The sequence below is a fragment of the Staurois parvus genome, unplaced genomic scaffold, assembly GCF_062004578.1.
Source record: "Staurois parvus isolate SC_StPar_1 unplaced genomic scaffold, SC_StPar_1.0 ptg000437l, whole genome shotgun sequence".
In the NCBI taxonomy this organism is placed as follows: Eukaryota; Metazoa; Chordata; class Amphibia; order Anura; family Ranidae; genus Staurois; species Staurois parvus.
Window position 1 is genome coordinate 196595 of NW_028318233.1, and position 24907 is coordinate 221501.

The following is a 24907-nucleotide window of genomic DNA, read 5'->3' on the forward strand; positions in this document are numbered from 1 at the left end:
GAAAATCACTGTAGTAGTTGGTGCTACTACAGTGAGCACAGCTATCTTCCAGGACCTGGGCTGAGCAGCTACCTCACTGCATACTGACCACATGGGGTGGGGGTTGGTGGGGTCACTTGCTCAATAATGCCACCATTCACAGATTGCCCTGTATGCTCAGTAATGCCACCATTGTACAAAATGTATTTTTCTTCAATCACTGCAAGGCGTTTTCTGATTGGACAAGGAGGGTAAGAGGGGCGATGAGCAGGGGCGGAGTGACAACTCATGGGGCCCCCGGACAATAGGGGATCATGGGGCCCCTGTGTCCTTGCCCAAACTCAAAAAAGCCTATGAAAATGGTACCAGGGGTATCTCATGGGGCCCCCTACTGACCCCAGGCCTCGGGCAGTGCCCGAGTTTCCAAAAGGTCAGTCCGCCCCTGGTGGTGAGGTCACAATCTCCACCTCATCTACTCAACGAGCACCTTGTAACTTTTAATGAAATGCAAGGGGTTTTGTGACTGATGGCAGTGCAGGACTTGGAAGATTTTAGTGATGATTGTAGTAGTGCCGGCTACTACAGTGATTGTCAGCTTCCACAGGTATGAGATGTGTATGCCTGCATTGGTCCAAGCTCAGAAGAAGGGAACTGTGCCAGCACTGAACTGTAACACTTGCGTGAAAAGTAGGCCTGTATGTGTGGCAGTAAGAAGACGATAACTCAAGCATGGAGAGCCACACTTGTAAGTGTTGGCGTAGCAGATTAAAAAAGTTCTTATAATGATTTTTAGGGATGAATACATTGGACAAGTATTCTTTTTATGCTTTAACTACTGTAGAAATACTGCTACGGGGCGGCATGGGTGTGCAAAATCACATACATGTACGTGATTTTGCATTTCCGGGTAGGGGTCACGTATGAGGCACATGCGCGCCCTACCTGTGCGGCTGTGAATCATCAGATCCCGGCCGGTGATTACTTGCCAGCACCCGATGATTGCCAAGCAACTCCAACAGGGAGAACTGTTTGTAAACAAAACAGTTCTCCTCCCTGTCAGCCTGTGCACACTGCTTTGCATGGCTGTGCACAGCACAAACATGCAAAGCAGTGTGCTTACAGTGAAGAACACGGACACAAGTAAAACAGCACACAACACACAGTTAACCCTTTGATTTCCCCTCATGTTAACCCCTTCCTGCCCAGTGCCCTTAGTACAGTGTCAGTGGGTTTTTTTTAGCACTGATCACTGTATTGGTGTCACTGGGGATGTCAGTGACACCAAGTCAGTTCCCCCCAGTGTCAGAATTCCCGCCGCTGTCCCACTATTATTCACTGATCACCGCCATAACTAGTAAAAATAAATTGTAAAAAATCCCTGTATATATACTTTCACGTAAACCAATTAATGTACACGTATTGGGATTTTTTTTTTAGCAAAGACCTGTAGCAGAATACATTTTGGCTTAAATTTATGACGAATTTTGTTTTTTTTACATTTTTTTTCCTGGACTCGATTAATAGCAAAAAGTCAAAAATATTGTTTTTCTCTCAAAATTGTCGGTCTTTATTTTATAGTGAAAAATGTAAAAAACTCACAGGCGATCAAATACCACCGAAAGAGCTCAATTTGTGGGAAAAAAATTTCATTTGGGTGCAGTGTTGCATGACCGCGCATTTGTCAGTTAAAGTAATGCAGCGCTGTAACGCAAAAAATGACCTGGTCAGAAAGGGGGGTAAATCCTCAGGAGGGCAAGTGGTTAAGCACAAGAGGTTATGATCATATTAAAGCTGAACAAACAACTAACTATACAGTTGACTATAGAGCAGCCCTATTTTCTCTCAGTTGGAGTGCTGCTGTGCACAAGATTACCATATACTGATACCAAGATTGAATCAGACACTTTCACTTATTATTATTATACAGGATTTATATAGTGCCAACAGTTTGCTCAGCGCTTTACAATATAACGGGAGACAATACAGCAACAATACAGTTCAATACAAGAGGGTCAGGAGCAGGGGCGGATTGACCATTCAAGCACTCGGGCACTGCTCGAGGGCCCGGGGTCAGTTGGGGGCCCCATGAAATGCCCCTGGTACCTTTTTATAGGCTTTTTTGGGTGTGCTTTGAGTGTGGGCAAGGACACAGGGGCCCCATGATCCCCTATTTCCGGGGGGCCCCATGAATTGTCAGTCTGGCCCTGGTCAGGAGGGCCCTGCTCTTTGGAGCTTACAATCTAAGAGGGAGGGGCTAGTGGTACAAAAGGTAGTAACTGTGGGGGATGGACTGGTAGGAGGAATAGAAGATTCCATTATTAGCTGAGGGAGGGATAGGCTTCCCTGAAGAGATAGGTTTTCAGAGATCGCCTAAAAGTGAGTAGAGTAGGCGATAGTTTGATAAATTGGGGTAGAGAGTTCCAGAGGATCGGGGAAGCTCTGGAGAAGTCCTGAAGACGAGCATGGGAGGAAGACACAAGAGAGCTAGAGAGAAGGAGGTTCTGCGAGGAGTGGAGAGTATGGTTTGGATGATATTTGCTGAAAATAATAGCTGAAAAAGTACCTTTATTTCTCACTGTATTCATATCAAGATTATATTATAGATTGGAGCTCAAATTGAAGACAGTAAAGGAAATAAAGCACATGATGGATGCTGTAAATAGCTAAGAAAAGGAATTTAAATGCCTTCATTCATTTTACGGCTGAAGCTTTGTTTGCATGTCTTTGTTAGTGAATGTACATAGGCATGGTTTATTGCTCCATTTTCACTTTGTGTAACCTGTTCTATCTCTGTTATATAAATAGTAGCAGCATGCCAATTAGTGTGCATCCATGCATATACCTCTATGTATTACAGTCTAAAGGCTAAATCCACAGCACAAACACATCATCATTCTTCAAGAAGAACTTCGCTCATCTTTACAAAAATAAAATTCAGCAGCTACAGTGCATGCACTGTATTGGGGGTGTCGGAACAAGCCCACCTTCATCCTGACCTAGGAGAAGAATGAGAAAGTGGGAGCAAATACCTGCTGGAAAAGGTACTAGTCCCCGTTCCCTCCCATCACCACCACCTCCTAATGTTATGGGGGGCTGCTGCCTAATGCTCAATATTTTGACAAAAAGTTTAATTTTGAATTAAAGTATAAAGCGCCTGTATATTAGACAGACCTTTGCATACAGCATTAACAACTTGAGTCTCAGTTGCTGTTTTATAATCGGAAAAAATATTCAACTAAGGTGCAGTGCATGATGAGCGCGGATGTCAGACCCCTGCCCTTCTCACCAGCTCGTGACAAAGAACTGGCCAATCTCACACTGTGCTGTCACCTATGTAACAATAAAGATTTTCCAGCTCGCGGGACCACAGTCTAGGTGCCGGCAGCCTGAGAGCGATTGTCACTGGGTTAGGTTAACTAAGCAATTAACTCTTTAAACTCTAAACTGCCACTAGCTAGCTTCAGGCCTATCAACCCTTCACAATGTTAGCAAGAACAAGTATGAAAAATAAACATCTGTAACACACGCTGTCACCACAGACAGGTATATTCAGAGATTTATCATATACAGTAGCACCCTTCAAGAGACAGGGATTCTTTTTAGTTTGCATTAGCGCAGTTAGAGACAATTTCAACACCTATCAAAATAGGGTTTAATAATGAAAAGGTCAAAATGGTGCAAATAAAATATTTACAAAATAAAGATATTATAAAGTAACAAAGAGAACAACAACAGTAAGATAAGAGGTGAAAAAAGAAGTAAACACTTGCAAAGCCCTTGGATTAGCAGAGTTCAGTAAAGGGTGACCAAGGTGTTATTGGCTCTCTTGGTTGATGGTACAGAGCTGTTAAAAGGTTCTGACATTCCCTTTTTCTGTGGTATCAAAGGGGTGTTGACAGAAACCATCTGGCCAATCATCCAGTTTAACCACTTGCCCTCCTGAAGATTTACCCCCTTCCTGACTAGGCCATTTTTTGCGTTACGGTGCTGCGTTACTTTAACTGACAATTGCGCGGTCATGCAACGCTGCACCCAAATGAAATTTATGTCCTTTTTCCCACAAATTGAGCTTTCTTGTGGTGGTATTTGATTTCCTGTGCATTTTTTATTTTTTGCTCTATAAAAAAAAAAAGACTGACACTTTTGAGAAAAAAACTATATTTTTGAAGTTTTGCTATTAAACATGTCCAGTAAAATAAATTTAAAAAATCAAATTTCGTCATAAATTTGGGCCAAAATGTATTCTGCAACATGTCTTTGCTAAAAAAAATGGTGGTGATCAGTGAATTATAGCGGGACTGCGGCGGGCATTCTGACACTGGGGGGAACTGACTTGGTGTCACTGACATCCCCAGTGACACCAATACAGTGATCAGTGCTAAAAAAAAGCACTGATACTGTACTAAGGGCACTGGGCAGGAAGGGGTTAACATGAGGGACGATCAAAGGGTTAACTGTGTGCTGGGAGTGTTTTACTGGGAGGCTGTGTTGATGCTTCACTTTAGGCACACTGCTCTGGATGGTTGTACCTGAATAAACAGGGAGGAGGACTGTTAGTAAACAAAGCAGCCCTCCTCCCCGTTGGAGATCCTCGGTAATCACTGGATGCCGGTGGGGAATCACTGGCCGGGACCCGGTGACAGACAGCCGTTAGTGCGAAATGGCAGTGCGGGTAGGGCTTGTGCGCGCCCTCTACCCGGAAATACATCATATATATATATATATTTGATTTTGCACACCCCTTCTGCCCTGTAGCAGTATTTCTGCTATATGGTGGCAGGGAAGTGGGAAGGGTGGTGGCTGGGAGGTCACCATGTTTATGATCAAGTCCTAAATACAGTTACCTAGAAGTATTCATATTTTTGAATACCTACCGTTTACAGTTTGCTAACATGAAAATTATTGTCCAGCATTACATTTCATGTCCAGGGATATCAAACACAGAGTATTTCGGATGGACCTGTCACCCAGGAGGTAAGAGACTGATATCTCACCCTGTGTTCCCCATTCAAATATATACTTAAAGTGTTACTAAGCCCAGGACCCTGCATTCACTCTATCTGGTCTCCCACAGTACACACAACATGGAAATGCAATTATGTTAGTAAATATAAACTGTTAAATACCTTTTCTCATCAGCAGTTAGAGCAGTCTTGTGACTTCTATCAGTGTTCAGCAGAGTACTGGTTTAAGCTTGTAGGAGGAGTTTTCTTTCTGCTCTAGGAGGATGCAAAACCCCTGACCTCTGTCTGGATGGCACTAATTGGCCCTGCGCTGATCACATGCACTCTCCCAAGAAAAAAAAAAACTCTCTCTAGCAATTCACACCAAACTGAGCATGTGCAGAGTGTCTCCACATGATATGTCTTATCAGTAGCTAAGAAGGAGACACTGGAAGAAGGGGAGGATCAGAGAAGTCAGGATCAAACAGCATTTTTAAACAATGCAGAGGATTAACCCCTTAAATTCCACAGTGAATATAACAAGCATGCTTTACTGCATATACAGACTGATTTTACTGTTGTGGGTTTAGTAACACTTTAATATTAATGTGTCTTGGTACTGTTTGATTTTATGAATTGTGTGTGTGAAGTTGTGAACTGGATAGGGGTCTTGGAGAGGTCGGCCCACACCTGACTGTTTCTGGGTAGACATTTTATGGTACACTATATGTTCCCAGTGCTTTAATTGGCCTACAAACCATTGGTGACAGAACTGAAGGATTTTGTCATAGTTTTACAACAGGTCAGGGGGAATTGTTAATCTGTAGATTTTTTATGGTCAACAGAAGCTAACAGGCATCCTGCCATGATTTCAATTAGCTGTTTACAGCTCTGGCAAAGGTCTGTGTGCTGGTGTCTGCTGTGCCTAAGTTGATATAACAGACTCTTTTGAAGTGTGTTAAAAGTTAAGGTTATGAATTTGATGGATTTCAGGAGGAGGGAGGGGGTAAGATCACTGGGCTCATGACAAAAATGTCTGAGACCTGATGGCTGTCACCTACAGCTTCCATGTGCCTAATGCCCACAACCATTACACAGTTCTCTTTCATGGAACCTTCTAGTATGTGAAAAGTGCTAATTGTTGGAATACAATAGGCAAGTATTTTGCAACAACTACTTCAGTATTCTGTAGAGATATATTCTTCAACTTGTAGATGGCAGTATTTATGTTTGTAGCTTCACCTATGATAGAACTCATGTTTTTGCTCTATAATAATGTTCCAGTTTCCTGTTTGCAGTGAAATAGCAGATAAACATATGTAAACTGTGCACTGTCTGTTATGTAGGACTATATAAAAAATCTCTAACAGGTTATGGGCCCAGACACCCTGACATAGCCAAATGCAGCAAACGAGTGCAAAATACAGCAAAAGAAAGAAGAGTGCAGCATAGTAAAAGAAAATGGCCAGTAACACAGCTGCAACAAAGCTTTCATTTGCAAATCTGACAAACCAGAACTACCAGTCTTGGAAACTCAAGACGAAAATGCTGCTAATAAGAGAAGGTACATGGAAATGTATAAATGAAGTCAGGCCAGAACACCCTTCAGATGAGTGGATAGAGACAGACCAGAAAGCTCCGAGCACAATCTCTCTTAACATAGAAGATGATCAAATCATACATATATGTAAGTGTGAAACTGCTAAAGAAATGTGGAAAGGATTACAAAAGGTTCATCAGAGAGTTAATCTCAGCAACAAACTGTATTTAATTAGAAAGCTTTACCAAACCAAGCTGACGAAAGGCCAGGATATGCAGGATTACATAAGGCCCATCCAGGAAATGGTTGAATGCCTGAGAGGTATAGGAAAATAAATTAAAAAAACTTTCATGTCGCAGCACTATTACTTAGTTATTTACCAGAAAATTATGAAAAGCTCATCACATCACTTAATGCACGTCCAGATGATGAACTGAAATTGGAATTTGTTTAGAGCAAGCTTATGGATGAATATAAGCATAAAACAGAGAGCATTAATAGTGATGGTGCTTATGTCACAGAGTCTGCTTTAAAGACAAAAAAATAGGAATAAAAACAGTAACAAGAAACATGTGGCTGCTTTGTGTGCAAAAAAGGCCATTTAAAAGCAGATAGCAGAATCTGGAAAGCTAGATGTCAGGAATCTAGGCGTGACCAGAAAGGTGTGAACTGACACAGGGAAACGCAGGCCTCAGGTACAGTATAATACAGTTTATTATTAGCCACCCAGATATATATATATAAACGCACAGTGAGCAAACCAACCTTCCACTAATCTTAGGAGGTGCAGGAATACAGGCGTAGTCAGGGCTGGAGAGGTGGAACGGTCAGGCCGGCCGTAGGGTTCTGTAATGACCGTTTGGTGGTACCTCTAGCGGTCCTCAGGACAGGATTCCCCAGGGCGCGGAGTCTAAGTCCCAGTCTGCTTATTCACCAGGGCCCCTGATGGTGGGGATGGACTTGGAACAGACAGGAACTAGGTCGCGGCCCCTGAGTACACCTGCTAGTGGTAGAGGGATCCGCCAGAGGTATGTGCAGGTAGAAAGCCTGATGTGAAGAGGCAGAAGGTGTGAGCAGGGACGGCTAGATCCGTGCAGGATGGATGGATGGCAGAGTAGTTAGCGTGGTCAGACGGGCCAGGTCAGCAATGTGCGGGCAGCAAGGTACCAAAGGAGCAGGCAGAGAATGGTCAAGGACACAAGCCGGGTTCAGTAACTCATGGGCAGTGAGGTACAGGGGATCAGGCAGAAGGATGGTCAGGCAAGCCAGGGGTTCAACAGGAGACGGTCAGCAGAGGTTAGGATCAAGCAGGGTCAGCAACGAAGCAGGAACACAGGATACCAGGTACAGAGGCTCATGGGAAAACATACACCAAGGCCCAGATCACAGGCCTGGCCATGCCCCAAACACACCTTTCTGCAATCAGCCCCAGGTTTGGCTGATTGCAGAAGTGAGCTTCTGGCTGCTGAGAGCACCCGCTGGTCAGCCCTGGTACTGCAGCCCATACGGCAGGTGAGTCCCACCACCAGTGCTGAGTCCATTCCTGACACTAGAATGCAAAAACAAATTAAACTACAAAAGGCCAAAAGTGTGAAGGAAGAAACTGATTTTTCTTCACATATTGAATATGTTTTTCAATACAAAAGTTGCACCTCATCTTTGCAGGCATGGTGTGTTGATTCAGGAGCTATGAGTCACATGACAAATGACAGGAATTTCTTTATTCACCTTGTCAAAAGTAAAACAGAAAAAATCAGCAAAGCAAATGGACAAATAATGGAATCAAAAGGAATGAATGGTTTTCTTTACTGTCCTACTTCCCAAAGTGTAACCAATGAACAAAAAATCGAGTATCAAGCTGCTCATCCCTAACATGATTATAAAAGATATCCCCCTATGGGACTTTAATGCAGCAAACATATCATTACACATGTACTCAGAAGGAACTCTTTTAATCATATACTTTATTAGATAGACGTATTGGTAAGAGATACATTATCCTTAAAAACATTTTTGCTGTGATAACTATTACTAGGATATTTTCCTTCACATTGCAACAAAATTCCCAAAAATGACCCCGAAGCGTTTCGATCATTTCACTTTTTGATCTTCTTCAGGGGAATAAATAAAAGAAGAATTTCTAAATAAACATATTTGAAAGAAGTGATAATTTGCATATAAGAAATGTATCAATAGCATTCATATAATTACCATTTTAAGATAAAGAGTAAACAGGTGGCGCACACACCTAGTGCATTATCCAAGGTTTATTCAAAGGTATAAAAGACAAAAATATACTCACAGATGAAGCATGTATAAAAAGCTCATGCATTAAGAAGTTGGCCACAACAGGAGGCAAGGTGTTCCAACTGTCAGTGTGGTCAAATGGCTGATTCATTTCGGGCACGAGTCCCTTTCCTCAGAGCTGCTGTCTAGCCTCTTAGACTGGCAGATGTGTAGTGGATAAGGAAGACTTATGGTTGGAACAACGTTGCTGCTGATACCTCCTTTTGCTGTCCATTTCCTGAAGCACTGGAGAGTGCATATGATATCCAGTTTGGTAATTACCATTTTAATACTTACAAGGGAATTGAGCAATCAATATTAATCAGAGCAATCATAAAATACTGATATTCAAGATGAGGCTGCATGGTCTGAGATTTAATGGCATGAACCATCCGAAGGGCAAGGGTGGTCAAATATTCATCTCATAGTGCTGAAGGCAAAAGGAGAACACCAAATCGCCCTCCATATCCCTCTATAATCATCATAGAAAACCTGGTGTGAATTAGATACAGAGCTTATTCAAAAGACCTAAAGACTGGTATTCTAGTTAATATATGGAGAAAAGCTAACTGTATATAGGACAAAGTCAATGAACACAGTAAACTGAGATGTTCCTCGTTTTATGGTGAAGATGTCACAAGTCTCAATGGACCAAAGGTTACAATCGTTTGATCTATAATAGAAATCAAAGGTCATAGAGATACTATCACAACCACCACAGTACATAAATCCCTTCACTAGGACAGCTAACCACAATGCTTACAAAACCTTTTTCAAATATGTTTATTTAGAAATTCTTCTTGTATTTATATCCCCTGAAGAAGATCAAAAAGTGGAATGATCGAAACGCGTCGATTTAATTCTTGGGAATTTTGTTGTAATGTGAAGGAAAATATCTTTGCAATAGTTATCAGAGCCAGTGTTTTTAAGGACAGTGTATCTCTTACTTCTATCTAATAAAGTATATGATTAAAAGAGTTCCTTCTGAGTACATGTGTATGAGTATGTTTGCTGCATTAAAGTCCCATAAGGGGATATTTTTTATTTATATACAGAGTGTAACCAATAAGATACCTGTGCAAAATGTCATGTATGTCCCTGCTCTTGAAACAAATCTTTTGTCAGTGAAGAAGCTCACAAAACAAGGCAATGTAGTGACCTTCCAAGGTGACAGTCTTGCCATCACAAAAGGAGATATCTTACTTACAAAGGTTAAAATTACAGATGAACTGTATCAGCTGAACTGCAATGAGGTGGTTAACACTGCCAAGGAGGAAAAACATTCAAATTGCATTTACACATGGCACAAATGGCTGGGGCACAGAAATTCTGACATAGTAAAGAAATTAACTGAGAATGACTATGCAAGTGGAGTAAAAATTAGTCCATGTGATCAAATAAAGAAATACTCCAGCTGTATAAAAGGAAAATTTGACAAGAAAAGCCTTTCCAAAGAAGAGCAACAGCAGAGCTAAAAAAAACCCTCTGAGAGTGACCTCATCGTGGCTCGACCATTCAAACGTCCAAAGCCCATGAACCTAGAAAGAAGACCATGTGAAAATGGAATCCCGGTCAGTGGTGACAGCACGCCACTGGAGAGATTTATTTATTTATTACAGGTACTTATATAGCGCCATCAATTTGCACAGCGCTTTACATATATATATTTTACATTCACACCAGTCCCTAACCCTCAAGGGGTGTACAATCTAAGGTCCCTAACTTACATTCACACATACACATACTAGGGTCAATTTAGACAGGAGCCAATTAACCTACCAGCATGTCTTTGGAGTGTAGGAGGAAACCGGAGTACCCGGAAGAAACCCACGCAAGAACAGGGAAAACATGCAAACTCCAGGCAGGTGGTGCCGTGGTTGGGATATGAACCCACAACCCTAGTACTGCCAGGCAGAAGTGCTAACCATTTAGCCACTGAGATTTGTTTTATAGTCCATCATAAAGTGCTAGTATGTGGTGCCATGAGCCTGGTGACATGACCCTGTGGGGGGAACAGTAGGTTTTCTTTTTTTACTACGCTTTAATCACCTTGGCTACCTTGGTTCATATGGCAGCTGAAGAGCCAGGGTGTGGTTTCACAGGGGTACACATCCATATATTAATTTTGGAACCAAAGTTGGAGTGTCCTTGTACCGAGGTGATTAATGGCAGGAATACACGGTAAGAAAATCGACCGATCGGTCACCCGACGACCGATCGGCATTTGTTCATTGGTCGAAATCATGGCCAACATTAACCAATCAAAAAAAAATCGCTCATCGAGCAATACATAGTGTTGACGTCTTTTGTACAAGTAGAAGTGATGCAGTGTGCGTGTGACCCTTCTGCCCAGAACAAGCGTTCAACGCCCTGCTGCCCACAAAGAGCGATCGGACATAAATTCTTGGAATTAATTGGATTTATGGATCCTTGGACATAATTGGAATTAATTGGATTTTTGGATCCTTGGACATAATTGGAATAAATTGGATTTATGGATACTTGGACATAAACATCCGGGTCATCTTCTTTATCTACTCATGTGTGATAGTGCTTGATAGATTTTTTCAGACGACCAGCATACCACTGCATAGAAAATCGGTTGTTCGCATGTGAAACAACAACATTTTTCACTGTTGTTCAAATGGATTTTTCCGTTTACAATAGCATCATCCTGCTCATCAATGAAGAGAAAATCGGTCGATCATTTGATCAACTAAATTTTTTCCTATGATTTTGTTATCGTGTATTCCTGGCTTTAGTCTTCTATCCAAGTACAGAAAGGATGGACTGCTTCTCTGGATAATGTCATTTTTGTACTCAAAGATATACTTTAGCTGCTCTTTAAATTCTAAACTCCAGCAGGTTACTACAGTATAGCTTACTTTAAGATGCATTTGATACATGAAGTTCTTTATTATCTTTTTTTAATCCATACGGTTATTTTGATTACATGGCACATTATTGCATTATCTGTATATAGTATTACTTAACACTGTAGGATGGTAATATTATGCACACAGTATGTGTTTATACAGAATGAAACGAATGTCACATTGACAATGATAAAGCCTGGCTCAATGTCATTTGTACTACATTGTAATATAACCCTCTACAAAACTCACATCACAAACATACACAGGAAATAAATGTTACATTAGTCGACTCACACTAAAACAAACATATACAAAAATCTAAAACAATCAGTAATAACACAAAACAATCATATTTATTTGATTTTGGTTAGCATTTTGCAAAGTATAATCAATGTTTTAACCTCATATCTCTATGCTGCTTTTAGTAAAATATACACTCAAAGGCCACTTTATTAAATACACCTTGCTAGTGCCAAGAAAGTCTTCCCCCACACCATTATACCACCACCACCAGCCTGAACCAGTGATACAAGGCAGGATGGATCCATGCTTTCGTGTTGTTTATACCAAATTCTGATGCTACTATCTGAATGTTGCAGCTGAACCGATCTGCCCATTATCCTCTAATTTCTGATACCAACAAGGCATTTCGTCCACACAACTGCCGCTCACTGGATGTTTTCTTTTTTTCAGACCATTCTCTGTAAACCCTAGAGATGGTTCTGCATGAAAATCCCAGTAGATCAGCACTCTTTCAAATACTCAGACCAGCCATCTGGCACAAACAACTATGCTACATTCATAGTCTCTTAAATCCCCTTTCTTCCCCATTCTGATGCTTGGTTTGAACTTCACCAAGTCTAGATGCCTAAATGCCTAACAAAGTGGCCAGTGAGTGTATATACCATTTTGTAGTATACAAAACATCTGAGTTAGTAAAGTCAAGTCAAATTAACAAATTAAGGTTGTATAGGTAAAAGACACACAGTGAGCGCTCTCAAAGAAACAGCAGCTGAACATCCAGGATAAACGCATATAAAAATCCTCAATAAAACATATACATATAAAATGCAGCGCTGTAAAATGATCAAATCATGCAAATCAACACAATAATAGTCCTGAAAAGGTGCTCATTAATTCCCAGTGTCAATGGAAAGAATGCAAACTAACCAGAAGCGCATTTAAAGTACGCATGTTTGTAAGAAATCCTGGAGATTCCCCTCTCTACCTCTGGTCAGAAAATGGATATGTGCTGAAATGGATGATGATAACGCCCTCTTGTGGAAAAGCGAAATCCTGCAGGCCAGGAAGCTCCCAGGATAGGATATTCCTCTTCAATGGAACCAGGGCTGGGATTGAAATCACTCTGTGGCTGTGAAATTGGGAGAGAGACCCCTCACAGAGGACACAGAGAGATACTCATAGTGTAGTATATTACTTCAATTTATTTAAAAAAAACAAGTAAAAAACATGTAATCAGGTGGCAAGTGAAAGTGACCCACTGACCCTCTTAAAATTAAAGGTGGCCGCCGGACCTCCACATGGCACCGGTGGCGTAGTGTCAACGGCGTCCACAGGCTCCTCCTGACGTGTTTCGTGCGCACACACTTCTTCTGAGGTAGAGCAAGGACCACGCGTTTCGTGCGCACGCACTTCTTCTGAGGTAGAGCAAGGTTCGTGCGCACGAAACGCGTCAGCAGGAGCCTGTGGACGTCGTTGACACTACACCGCCGGTGCCATGTGGAGGCCCGGAGGCCACCTTTAATTTTAAGAGGGTCAGTGGGTCACTTTCACTTGCCATCTGATTACATGTTTTTTACTTGTTTTTTTTAAATAAATTGAAGTAATATACTACACTATGAGTATCTCTCTGTGTCCTCTGTGAGGCGTCTCTCTCCCAATTTCACAGCCACAGAGTGATTTAAATCCCAGCCCTGGTTCCGTTGAAGAGGAATATCCTATCCTGGGAGCTTCCTGGCCTTTTTCGCTTTTCCACAAGAGGGCGTTATCATCATCCATTTCAGCACATATCCATTTTCTGACCAGAGGGAGAGAGGGGAATCTCCAGGATTTCTTACACACATGCGTACTTTAAATGCGCTTCTGGTTAGTTTGCATTCTTTCCATTGACACTGGGAATTAATGAGCACCTTTTCAGGACTATTATTGTGTTGATTTGCGTGATTTGATCATTTTACAGCGCTGCATTTTATATGTATAAGTCAAATTAAGGGTATAATGTGCTAGTATGCATTGCATCCTAGCACATTATGAAAAACGTACCTTAACCACTTCCCGTCCGGCCCATGTACATAAATGGCCGGACAGGAGCAGTGCAGGAGTGGGTGGCCATTTATAAACGTCCTCCCGCATTCCCTGCCTGTGCACACTCCCCGGGAGCACCCAGCACCGCGATCCTGTGCCCACTGTGTCCTCCGGATCACCAATCGCTGTACGGGATCTCTGTGTGAGGTCCCAATCATGTGATCACTGATTGGCCAATCAGTGATCACATGAATAGTAGTAAGCAAGATGTCACTTCTGACATCATTGCTTACTACTAGTGAAATCTATGAATGATCACAGATGTCACATGGTAGAAGGCTATTCACGACAGCCTTGTACCATGTGACAAGCTGTGACCAATCACAGCTCTCACAGTATTTCTCAATGGCTGCAAGAATGCAGCCAGAGAGAAGGAGAAATGATTGCTTTTACAGCCTTTATGGGTGTAAAAGCAATCAGTGTAAAAAAAATCTTCATCACCCCCCACAAGTAGTACAGTGTCATAAGGCTGACAGTATATTACAAAAAAAAAACATAAATAATAATGTAAAAAAAATAAAATAAAACTGTAAAAAACAATTTGAAAAATTATAAGTTTTGGTTATAAACTAATTTGGGTTATTTTTTTTTTACTAAAAAGATATCTGAATACACTTTGGCCAGGATTTATGAAGAAAAACACTTTTTTCAAAATGTTTGAAATTTTTCATTTATATAGCAAAAATAAAAATCCCAGTGGTGAATAAATACCACCAAAATAAAGTTTTATCTGTCTCAAAAAAAATGCTAAAAAATTCATATGAGTACAGTGTTGCATGACCGCGCAATTGTCATTCAAAGTGTGATAGCACTGAAAGCTGAAAATTGGCCTGGACAAGAAGGGGGTGAAAATGTCCAGACTTGAAGTGGTTAAAACAAAGCCTTCCAGTGACTCACTGTCACCGCTGACTGGGCTTCCATCTTCACCTGATCTTCCTTCTGGGTTTGCGGGCTCTTGCTGTTTGAATGGCAATGACTTTACTCCCGCGCATGCTCAGGGGAGCCACGTTCCAGGCACAGCACACTTTCACATACTCAGTGTGCCGTCCCTTCAGAGCGCAGTATGCATGCACCCGTGGCATCTCCGGCTGCAGAAATAGTTAATATCTCCTAAATGGTGCATGTTTGGGAGATATTCCTTGTACCCACTTTCTGACTTGTACCTAAGCTTTATTATAAGCTTGCCTGTAGGTACAAGTCACCAAGCGGTGTTTACTATGTCTTTAAGAGCCTTGTTGGGTATTTTGCAAGCACACCTATATAAGTAGAAGACAATATTATGCATTAGGCTCCTTTCACATCACTGTAGGCATCCTACTGTGTGTAATACAGTCCATTCTTTTCAATGTTTGTCAATCTCAAGAACCTAACCACATTCTTTTCAATGGGCTGCCCTCCCCACAGAAATGTGGGAAAAAAGTCTCCAACACGTTTTTTTTAAATCGTGCTGCATTGAATTGCATGGTGTTGCGGTACCATGCAGTTTAACATGTGCAAAAATGTGCCGCAGTTTCCAAATACGTTGGGGTGACATTAAAAATGAATGGCACTCCCATGCGCCTTCTAAAATGCAGTGCATTTCTCTGTGGGAAGTATGACCGCAGTCTGACGTCTGTAAGCTTTACCATAGGTTTTCACCTTTTAGATAAAAAAGAGTAAAGAGCTTATTAGAGCATGGCTTTCTATTCTGTTCATTTTTATTAAAGGTTTTTGGCAAACCAGAATGAATTAAAAACAAAAGCAAATCAGTTTTTTTATACTTTTGGGCCAAATGTAAGTTTCATGTAATAATTCCTAAGTTGTTTCAATAAAATAATAGGTAAAAATGAATGGCTCTAAAATGTAAAGGGTAAAATAAAAATGAAACAGAAATACTTAGGCAGAAATGAACAAGGCTGCCTAGACCTCCCTATCAGGAGTGTGTGGTATGTATTCACTCTTTCTCAATGTTTGTTTATCCAACAAGATGCTTAAGTGTTTCTCATTTATCATAATAATCCAAGATAATTTATGGAGGGCCAGTGAAACAAGACTATTCCAGCAGCAGAAATTGTATACATTAGAGAAATTTACAGTGGATATAAAAAGTCTACACACCCCTGTTAAAATGTCAAGTTTCTGTGATGTAAAAAAATGAGACAAAGATAAATCATTTCAGAACGTTTTCCACCTTTAATGTAACCTATAAACTGTACAACTCAGTTGAACAACAAACTGAAATCTTTTAAGTGGAGGGAAGTAAAAATAAAAAACTAAAATAATGTGGTTGCATAAGTGTGCACACCCTTAAACTAATACTTTGTTGAAGCACCTTTTGATTTTATTACAGCACTCAGTCTTTTTGGGTATGAGTCTATCAGCATGGCACATCTTGACTTGCCAATATTTGCCCACTCTTCCTTGTAAAAACACTCCAAATCTGTCAGATTGTGAGGGCATCTCCTGTGCACAGCCCTCTTTAGATCACCCCACAGATTTTCAATCAGATTCAGGTCTGGGCTCTGGCTGGGCCATTCCAAAACTTTAATTTTCTTCTGGTGAAGCCATTCCTTTGTTGATTTGGATGTATGCTTTGGGTTGTTGTGAAGCTGAAAGAAGAGGTTCCACTTCATGTTCAGCTTTCTAGCAGAAGCCTGAAGGTTTTGTGCCAATATTGATTGGTATATGGAACTGTTCATAATTCCCTTTACCTTGACTAAGGCCCCAGTTCCAGCTGAAGAAAACCATCCCCAAAGCATGATGCTGCCACCACCATGCTTCACTGTGGGTATGGTGTTCTTTTGGTGATGTGCAATGTTGTTTTTGTGCCAGACATATCTTTTGGAATTATGGCCAAAAAGTTCAACCTTGGTTTCATCAGACCATAACACATTTTCCCACATGCTTTTGGGAGACTTCAGATGTGTTTTTGATAAATTTATTCGGGCTTGGATGTTTTTCTTCGTAAGAAAAGGCTTCCGCCTTGCCCCTCTACCCCATAGCCCAGACATATGAAGAATACAGGAGATTGTTGTGACATGTACCACACAGCCAGTACTTGCCAGATATTTCTTCAGCTCCTTTAATTTTGCTGTAGGCTTCTTGGCAGCCCCTCAGACCAGTTTCCTTCTCGTCTTTTCATCAATTTCGGAGGAACATCCATTTCTTGGTAATGTCACTGTTGTGCCATATTTTCTCCACTTAATGATGACTGTCTTCACTGTGTTCCAATGCCTTGGAAATTCTTTTGTACCTTCTCCTTACTCATACTTTTTAACAATGAGATCCCTCTGGTGCTTTGGAAGCTCTGTGTGGATCATGGCTTTTGTTGTAAAATGCGACTAAGAAAATGTCAGGAAAGAACTACTAGAACAGCTGAACTTTATTTGGGGATAATCAGAGGTACTTTAAATGATGGCAGTTGTGTACTGACTCCTATTTAACATGATTTGGAATGTGATCGCTTAATTCTGAACAAAGCTGCATCCCCAGTTATAAGAGGGTGTGCACACTTTTGCAACCACATTATTTTAGTTTTTTATGTTTACTCCTCCTTCCCTCTCCCTAAAAAAATTCAGTTTGTTTTTCAATTGAGTTGTACAGTTTATAGGTCACATTAAAGGTGAAAAAAGTTCTGAAATTATTTATCTTTGTCTCATTTTGTTTACATCACAGAAATCTGACATTTTAACAGGCGTGTGTAGACGTTTTATATCCTCTGTACTAAAATAATTAAAAAAGTTTACAATATATATACAGTTGTTTGTGAATTTAGACCATTGGTCTCCAAACTGTGTCTCTGGGCTGGATGTGACCCTTTGCTTGCCTTGAAGCCTTGAATATGCTAGTCATCACTTCCACTAAGAAGTAGAAAATTCAGGGACCTCTTGATACCAAGCCAAGTGCAGGTAGACCAAGAAAGATTGCAGCCACAACAGCCAGAAGAATTGTTTGGGATTCAAAACCCATAGGTAACCACAAGAAAAATACAGCCTGCTCTGAAAAAAGACAGTGTGGTTGTTTTGAAGGAGCACAATATGATGACACTTGAACAAAAATGAGCTGCATGGTCGAGGTGCCAGAAAGAAGTCTTTACTGCATCAATGACACAAAAAGGCCCGGTTAGGCATGTCAAGGTGTTGTGAGGCATATTGTAACTGGGCTTTTTTGTGTCATTGATGCAGTAAAAGCTTCTTTCTAGCACCTCGACCAAACAGCTCATTTTTGTTCAAGTATCACCTTATTGCACTCCTTAAAAACAACCACGCTGTCTTTTTCCAGAGCAGCCAGTATTTCTTTTGAGGTGGCCTGAGGGTTTTTCTTTGAATCCCGGACAATTCAACTGTCAGTTATGGCTGCAATCTTTCTTGGTCTACCTGACCTTGGGTTGGTATCAAGAGATCCTCAAACTTTCCACTTCTTAATAGGTGATTTAACAGTACTGATTTGCATATTCAAGGCTTTGGACATCTTTTTATGTCCTTTGCCATCTTTATAAAGTTCCATTACCTTGTTACGCAGGACTTTTGACAGTTCTTTTCTGATCCCCATGGCTCAGTATCTAGCCTAGTCAGTGTTTTCACGTAAGAGCTAACAAACTCACTGACTTTTTATACACAGACACTAATTGCAATTTAAAAAGCCACAGATGTGGGACATGAACCTCTAATTGGCATTTTAACCCGTGTGTGTCACCTTGTGTGTCTGTACCAAGGCCAAACATTTCAGGGTATGTAAACTTTTGATCAGGGCCATTTGGGTGATTTCTGTTATCAATATGATTTAAAAAGGAGCCAAACAACTATTTGATAATAAATGGCTTCATATGATCATCATCCTTCAATAAAAGAGCATTTTGTGCCATGATCAGTCATATTTTCAATATCAGTGTCAAAATTTCACAATTTCTGCCAGGGTATGTAAACTTTTGAGCACAACTATAGTTGGAGAAAACTTGATTAGTCTTGTAAACCACAGAAAATAATTTCTAGGTTAAATCTTTACAATTTAGGACTGTGAGATAAATAAGTAAGGGTAGATTTAGATGTGCGTCTTGCTCTGGGACACAAGAAGAGGACGAGCCAAGATCGCCAGAAGATGAGGCCCGGGGCAGCTCTGTGTAATACCTTTGAGTATAACATGTTTGTTATTTTATTAAAAAAAAGTTTTACTTTAGTTACACTTTTAAGTGGTATTAAAGCTATATTAAATTCAAAACCAAACATTTATGATACTGTAGATTGCCAATTTTTAGATGTGACGGCTGCATTAGTTTTCATTTTTAGGATTTCTTTCTTCTATTTTCATATGCTGCTCAGGTCAATGAGTCTGTTGTTTTTCAAAAGAACAAGCTCTCCTCCAGATGTATCAGTTACAGGGATGAGACAAGCCATTTAACAGCAGCTGGTGTGCTTACAATGATTCACTTTTATTTATTTGTGTAAAACATTTATCCCAAAAGGAAAAACAGTTTGCTGTAACTGATTATAAAGTGTTAGCTGGAGTTTACCTTCAATTTGTTAGTGAATTTAAATCTGCTAGTACATCTAACACTACCCTCCACCCCCCCCCCCCCCAAACTGACAATGCTGTTGTCCAAAGGTGCCCCTTGTGCTCTCTCATACAGAGTGAGGGCACTCTAATACAGGAGGTGTATTATTGGTCAGATCACCGGGGAACTCAGAAGGGGGAAAAAGCCTAAAAAGAAGAAAACTAATGCAGCCATCCCATCTAATGATTGGTAAGCTGCAATATTTTGATTTTGGGTTTAATACTGGCTTTAAACCCAAAAGCAAACATTCATTATATCGCTTACCATTTCTTACATGTGACGGCTTCATTGTTTTTTTAGGCTTTTTTTCTATTTTCATCTGGTAATCTGGCCAGTAAGTCTGTTTTTCAAAAGAACAAGCACGCCAACAATTATTTCAGTTACAGAAATGAGACAAACCATTTAAAACTGGCAGGAGAGCTTACAATTATCAGCTTTTATGTAAAACCTATATTCTGAAAATGAAAAAAAAACTTCTGTTAATGCTTTTAAAGTATTAGCTGAAGTTTGGCTTTCAATTGCTAGTATATTTAAATGAGCTAGTACATCTAACACCCCCTTTCCCAGACTGACAATGCTGCTGTCCAAATGTGCCCCCCAGGGGCGGACTGACAACTCATGGGGCCCCGGGCAATAGGGGATCATGGGGCCCCTGTGTCCTTGCCCAAACTCAAAAAAGCCTATGAAAAAGGTACCAGGGGCATCTCATGGGGCCCCCTTCTGACCCCGGGCTCTTGGGCAGTTCCCGAGTTTTCAAATGGTCAGTCCGCCCCTGGTGCCCCCTGTGCTCATTCATCCAGAGTGAGGACACTGTAATACAGGAAGTGTGTTACTGGCCAGATAACCTGGTGAAAACAGAGAGAAAAAAAGATAACTAATGCTGCCACCATATCTAATGATAGGTAAACTGTGATTTTTGACATTTTTGTCTTTGGGTTTAATACCTCTTTAAAGCCTCATGTGTCTTTTGGCCCAGTATGCTACTTAGCATACTCTGTTATCTGGAACCCAAACGCACCCTTCCTCATATTGTCAACTTTATTGGCCTCCTGGAATTCTAATGAACTAAGTGTGCCTTGAGAGAAATGACGAGTATTGCTTACTCTAAGAGCGGCTGAGAGGCAAAACAGCAAGTAAAAAGGTAAGCAGCAAATTTGAATTTTCATTGAAACATAGGAGTGCTGAAGCTGACAATGAAACTGTGACCCCATTGCACATTTTGCCTTACTATCTGTCTGATGAAACTGTTGTCACCAGGACAGGAAGTAAAGGCAAATCTCTCTAATGGAGTCCTGGAGAATGAAAAGAAAAACAACATCTGGCATTCTCATCCTTCCCCACTCCATCCAGAACATGGAAAATCTTTGTGGTTTGGCACATACTTAAATTTTTCCATATATTACAGAATTCACTCTGTTGGAGCCATGCTGAGCAACCACCTGCAGTGCTTCAACCCACAGCGGTGTTGAATTAGCCAAACTCCATGCAACATCTATCCAGAAATCTTTAGGGGTAGGGGATTTGAACTTTGTACAGGCAATTCCAGCAAAGTTTAAGTTGGTTAATTCATATGACCATTCTCTTTCTAATGAGATATTGTTATGTCCAGATCCTCCTAAATCCACAAAAAAGCTAATAGCAACTATACCGCTATGTATTCGCTGTTCAAAGAAATGACATCCTTCCGGGGTTTCATGTACATTTTAATATCTTGCTAAGAACAAAGGAGATTTTCTAGGTCTTTGAAATTAAATACCAGCATAATGTACTGAACTTTGTAAGCAAAAACACTTGAAAGTGAAGCTGAATAAAAACACATGTCCTATAATACTGCATTCCTAAGGCCATAGCTACATACTGTATGTGTCTGCCCTGTGATCAATCACTGCTGTAGCAATGGTTCTGTTAGACCCACTCTGGTAGCACAAACACATTGCTGATTATACTGAACTGCTCCTAACAATCCAAGGGGCTCATAGTAATAAAAAAGAAATGATCAGTGATTGCAATCTGTCCTTGTGGTTATCTCTGAACACCCTGATACTCCTGCCACCTTCTGGTGAATCTGGAATCACAATCTCTCTACTTTGATACAATGACCTTCTAAAGTAATCAAAGCAAAATTCATGGAGATCAGTCAGTGGAATTTTATTCTAGCAGAGGTCCGAATCTCATGTTTGTGCTATGATTCAGAAAGGATATATGTATTCATTGTATGTCTGTCAGTAAACAGACCTCCATCACAGTGCCCCCTCACATCAGATGTCCCCATCACAATGCCCTCTTACATCAAGGGTCCTCTTCACAGTGTCCTCGTACATCAGGGGTCCACATCAGTGTTCCCTTACTTTAGGTGTCCCCATCAGAATTTCCCTTTACATCAAGGGCCCCCATCACAGTGCCCCCTTAAATCAGGGGTCCCCATCACCGTGCCCCTTACATCAAGGGTTGCCAATTACAGTGCCCCTTACATCAGAGGGCCCCTTCACAGTGTCCCCTTACATCAGGAGTCCACATCACAGTGGTCCTTTACGTCAGGGGTCCACATCACTGTTTCCCCCTTCATCAGGGAGCCCCTTCACAGTGTCTCCTTACATCAGGGGTCCACATCACAGTGCTCCTTTACATCAGGGGTCCCCATCACAGTGCCCCCTAACATCAGGGGTCACCATCACAGTGCCCTATTACATCATGGGTCACCACCACAGTGCCCCCTTTCATCAGGGGTTGTCATTACAGTGCCTCCTTAAAACAGGGGTTCTGATCACAGTGTCCTCTTACATCAGGGGTCCCCATCAGAGTGCCCTCTTACATCAACGTTTCTCATCACAGTGCTCCTTTACATCAGGGTTATCATCACAGTGCTTTCTTACATCAGGGTCCTCATCACAGTGCTCCCTTACATTAGGAGTCTCTGTCATAGTGCTCCCTTACTTTAGGGGTCCCCATCAGTGTGCCCCCTTAAATCAGGGGTCCCCATCACTGTGCCCCCTTACATCAAGGGTTGCCATTACAGTGCCTCCTTAAAACAGGGGTTCTGATCACAGTGCCCTCTTACATCAGGGGTCCCCATCATAGTACCCCTTACATCAGGGGTCCCCATCAGAGTGCCCTCTTACATCAACGTTTCTCATCACAGTGCTCCTTTACATCAGGGTTATCATCACAGCACTTTCTTACATCGGGGTCCTCATCACAGTGCTCCCTTACATCAGGAGTCTCTATCACAGTGCTCCCTTACTTTAGGGGTCCCCATCAGTGTGCCCCCCTTACATTAGAGTGCTCCCCTTGCATCAGGAGTCTCCATCACAGTACCCCCTTACACTGGGTGTCCACATCATAGTGCCCTTTACATCAGGCATCCCCATCAGAGTGCCCCCTTACATCAGGGATCCCCATCACAATGACACTTTATACCAGATGATTTCATTACTGTGCCCCCTTACAACAGGTATCCCCATCATAGTAGCCCTTTACATCAGGTGTCCCATTCACAGTTCCCCTTTACATCAGATGTCCCCATCATAGTGCCACTTTACATCAGGTGTCCCTATCACAGTTCCCCTTTATATCAGATGTCCCCATCATAGGGCCCCTTTACATCAGGTGTCCCCATCACAGTTCCCCTTTACATCAGATGTCCCCATCATAGTGCCCCTTAACATCAGGTGTCCCCATCACAGTTCCCCTTTACATCAGATGTCCCCATCATAGTGCCCCTTAACATCAAGTGTCCCCATCACAGTTCCCTTTTATATCAGGTGTCCCCATCACAGTTCCCCTTTACATCAGATGTCCCCATCATAGTGCCCCTTAACATCAGGTGTCCCCATCACAGTGCCCCTTTACATCAGGTGTCCCCATCAGGGTCCCTTTCAGTGCCAGGTAGGCACAGGGTGGGAGCCAGGAGGCAAAACAGACTTAATGTTTGAAATGTGAAAATTTCACTATTGTCCTCCTGTGATGCTGGGAACTCATGTGATGTCATTGGTTAGAATGCCGACTGTCTTAGCAACCAAGGACGGCATATCCATCATGGTCTGCCATTTAGCGATGGCCGTTCTAAAGCTTTTTATTATCACAGCAAAAGCAAGATGGACACAGAAAATGTTATTTTGTATGGTTTAATATAAATTAGTAGACTTTTGCATAACAAACTATGGAATGTTAGTGGTTAAATTTCTGGAGCTTTGCAATGTTGAGCATGTCCATACTAAATGGTTATGACACGTAGAATTCTGTGGACCCAAAAGTAATTTTCTGGTCAGCTAAGTTGCCCCCTATATCTCCCGGAAATGCCTCTTCCACCATAGATTCTGGTCTGTTACCACCCGCCTTGGGGGGTTTCTGCGTCTCTTGTTTGAAATGCTTACTGTTTACCTCTAAAGTGGTTAAATATTCCTTGAGCAGGCACCCAGGCTTTCAGTAATGGTTGCAACAAATCTCTCTGTTTCTACATTCACAGGCCACCTACATAGGCCATAGCTATGTCCTACCCCTTGTCATGCCACTCCTAATCTAGCCATACACTATTAGAATTTTGGCCCATTCAAAGGAATCGGTGGAATTTCACACACCCAGTTTACACTGTGTACATTGCTGTTGGAGAATTCTTTTCAATTCTTGCCTCCTTAAAGGTTGTCCCATAGCAAGAAGTGTGGGGAAATCTCTCTAACAGAGCCCCGGATAACAGTAAAACCTTCTAATCTGTCTGGCTGTGGCTGGAGAAGAATCCAGTGGATAACAATCCATTTGCTTCAGTGGCATGCTAGGAAGAAATCAGAGGTCTACTAGACTTCCAATGTCTCATTAAAGAGAACCCATTATAATAAACACACTATCACATGGGGGGCTCTTGGTTCCCCGGTAATAGCAAAAAAAGTTAAAGTGGTTCTAAAGAAAAAGATTTTCACCTTAATGCATTCCTTGCATTACAGCAAAAAATGTTCTAGTATCTGAATCGCCCTCTACCTCACTCAATCCAGTGCTGTGTACGTATGCAGCCTGTGTATGTGCCTGTTCCCATCCTCCTCTCTCCCCTCTCTCACAGAACAGAGAGGCAGCAGCTGCTTGCTATGGGGGCACTCTTGTGGGCTTGCTCCCAAGCCTCACTGTCTGGGTCCATAGACACAGACAGTGGGACTTGGCCCTGCCCCCTCTGCCTCGTCACTGGCTTTGATTGATAGCAGCGGGAACCAATGGCTCCTGGTGCTTCAGCAAAGCCTGCAAGACCAGGAAGTGAGGGGAGAGAAGAGCTGAAGACCTGCATAGTGCTGGATAGAATGAGCACTCAGGTAAGTAAAAGGGAGGGGGAGGGGTGAGTGTGAAGGGGATACTGATGTTAAAACTTATTTTTACCCCAATGCAAGGAATGCATTAAGGTAAAAAATGGTTAGGCTTTTTAACAACGTGAAAAGCTTTTTTAATA